The 3,009-nt window shown below is 46.4% G+C and overlaps 1 long non-coding RNA gene across 1 annotated transcript; it reads left to right on the plus strand.

Annotated features, from left to right (window-relative positions):
• Positions 1–1,081: 1,081 nt before the first annotated feature.
• Positions 1,082–1,750, plus strand: LOC147727092 (uncharacterized). Its single transcript, XR_015309456.1, has 3 exons — positions 1,082–1,173; positions 1,266–1,291; positions 1,601–1,750. It is a non-coding gene; the product is annotated as an uncharacterized LOC147727092 (long non-coding RNA).
• The last annotated feature ends 1,259 nt before the right edge of the window (positions 1,751–3,009 follow it).

The raw sequence follows: 3,009 nt of genomic DNA on the forward strand, positions 1-3,009 counted from the left end.
TGGCTTTGTGGAGCCAAAAAAGTGCTGTGAGGACGAAGACCTCTCAAATCATCATCTGCTCGTGTGGGTGTGGGTACCACATTTTGAAAGTAATGTCGCAAACGAATGTTGCGTACCAGTTTAAAAGCACTGACTTCCAATTCCAATGTGTTAGTCTTAGTTGTGGGTACGAACGATTGGCCTTTTTGTAAGGTGCGTGTTTCCTCATCAGTGAGTTGGTACGACGACATATTGATCCCCAAGTTGTCGTGCTCATTTATCTCTGGCGAGTGCCCTTCTTGTTTTTTGGTTTTGCTGGTGTTTTTTCCACCTCTACGGATTTTTCCCCACCTGGATCGGTGGGTTGTTCTAGACCTGGCTCCAAAAAATGCACCGCAGCATTAGATGTGCCGGGTTGTTGATGTTCCGAACTTGTAGTCTGTCGGGCTGGTTTTGACCTGGTATCCCCATCAGAGGATGAAGTTTCCTGTTCTGAATAAGGATTGTAAGACCGGTTCGGGCGTCGGCGGGCGTACACGTCTGCCCAAGTGTACACCTCGCCGTGCTTGTAGTCGATGGTATCACGCTTGAACTTACGTATCTTACGTTCCTGAGTTTCACGGATGTGTCTATCCAACTGGATATTGATGTCTTCCAGCATTTTGGTCAGTTCTGTGGCTTCCATGGTATTGGTCAGCTCTGCGCGTGTATTCTTGATTTCTGTAGCGAGATCATCTAAAGTCTTAGAAAGTTCCTCTATTATAAGGAGAATTAAATCCAGCGAGCATTTGTTGAGTATGGCGTACCATCGCTCAACAAACCTGGTGAACGGGTTGAATGATAGGATGGAATTCCTATGTTATCTTTAAAAATAGTCCATGTATATTTTGATTGCAATGTTGTTGTTTTTTACTTTACAGTATACCAGTATATGTTGTGCATCTGGGTCTCATTCTCACTGGTAATCTTTCACCAGCACTGTTTATTTACACACACTCCCGGCACTATAGATTATCTCCACTGGTTTTACACCCCATTCCAACATGGCAACCGTAAACACCAACTGCCGTCCAGTCCTTTTTTAGTGTTTGATTCCCAACACGTCGGTGACACACTTCGTTTCACTGGGGCACCGCACACCACAACACGAGTCAGACAGAAGCCCTGACACGTCGCGGAACCACCTTAACCCGAGTAAGTACCTCGCACGAGGACCGGTTTATTTATTTTTTAACCACAGAGTACGGTCAGTGATTAGAACGTTGACATTTCGTCTTTCATTCCAGGCTTTACAACGCTTTGAATGATTCCCGTGAGTACACTTTATCCACCCGTGTGGTTGAGTTGGTGTCACCGTTTGCCTCACACTGTTAGCAGAACCGAGCACTAGCAATCACGCGGTAACATCACCCACATTAAAAGGGTATATGTGGGTTTAGCGCATTATTTAAATGATTCATTCACTCACATGCACCTGAACACACCCGACTTTTTGAAGCATGCTGTACACAGGCATGAACACCGCATACTGCAGCGTAAAATCACTCACTAACTTCGCATTGCGCCTCTTTAACCGTTCAGCACATCACCATTGATGGATGTTTTTTTTCTTTACTTGTAGAGTCGCCCCTGACGAAAGGCTGCCAGAAAGCCCGAAATGCATTGGGAAAAATGAAATTGTTTTGGCATCATTGAGATTACGAGGATACATATGCATTGGTTATAACCATGAAAACAATGAGTTATATAACAAAAGAAATACAAAGAAATTAATGAAGAACAATAAAAAAAATTTGAACTAACAGTCATTGTGAAAACTTTATCAAATTCTGGATAAAAAGAATAAGACTCATAGTCTTTAAAGCGGTGCACGGAGGAGTCTTCCCCTCTGCCAGGGGAAGCATTGTATTAGTCTCTGAAAATTCCAACGTGGGCAGAGTTGCACTGCCGGTGGGTCCAGGCCCGGGGACACTTCACCCCAGGTGCACTTTTTTTTACAGAGTTTTATATAGCGCAAACTTGACCCGAAGGTATCGGGTATCAGAGCGCTTTACACGAGCACCAGTTGCATTACATGAGGACACATTCATTTTTGTTAGGCACCGGGAGATTACGTAATTTGCCCAGAATCAAAGGATGTTGCGCGTCCTTGCCGAGACTCAAACCCGATTCCCCAGATTTTAGGTCGACTGCCCATGCTGTTAGGTTAACTCCTTTCCGTTTTTTTGGGGGATCCCACCTGGGAGTGTGTCCCCACAGGCCTTCAACACTAATACGTGCCCCAGGGGGGCATAAAGCACATGCCTGCCAGATACTGACTGCAGGGCATCAATTCAATTGCAGAAACTGCCCGATCGGGCAGTACAGACCCTGCTGGGGCATCTCCAGACGGCAAGGCTCCGGTCAGCCATCGGTGCGCACATTTGCTCCCACAGGGAGGGAATTCAAATTGTTCACTGCAGGCAGATACTCCCCCTATCTAGCTTTACCTAGTGGCAGAATGACCCCACAGCGGGAGTCACACCAAACAATTACGCCCGCAAAGCAGTGCAAAGCATTTCTGCGGCTTGAATAAATTACTGCAGGATTAGATTTAGACCAATAAACGACAGTAATCAGGAAAGCAACCACAAGCAAAGCATATAAACAGCACAATGTGTAAAGAAGGGGAAAGGCACTTATCTTTGCTGTGAGCAGCGAAGAAAGAAGACGAGGGGCACAGATTGTGGACTATATATGGACTGTTGAGAGCTGGATGCATCCATTTCTAACGATAATGGCATTACTCCTAGTCCTACTCCCTCGGCTTCCTTCAGTACAATTGAGGCCCCGCTTCCCACCCAGACCCACCCCCAGCTTAATAACTCTGTCCGCCCCCACCTCCACCTGTACATTAACAAGCCGAGCTAGCACTCAGTTGAACCTCACCGGGAGGGAGGGTCCTTGAAGGAAGGTGAGGGAGCAGGACTAGGAGTAATGCCATTATCGATAGAAATGGATGCATTACCTCCCGTCCCTCCCTCGCCTTCC

This window comes from Lissotriton vulgaris, chromosome 3_1 (assembly GCF_964263255.1).
Source record: "Lissotriton vulgaris chromosome 3_1, aLisVul1.2, whole genome shotgun sequence".
NCBI lineage: Eukaryota > Metazoa > Chordata > Amphibia > Caudata > Salamandridae > Lissotriton > Lissotriton vulgaris.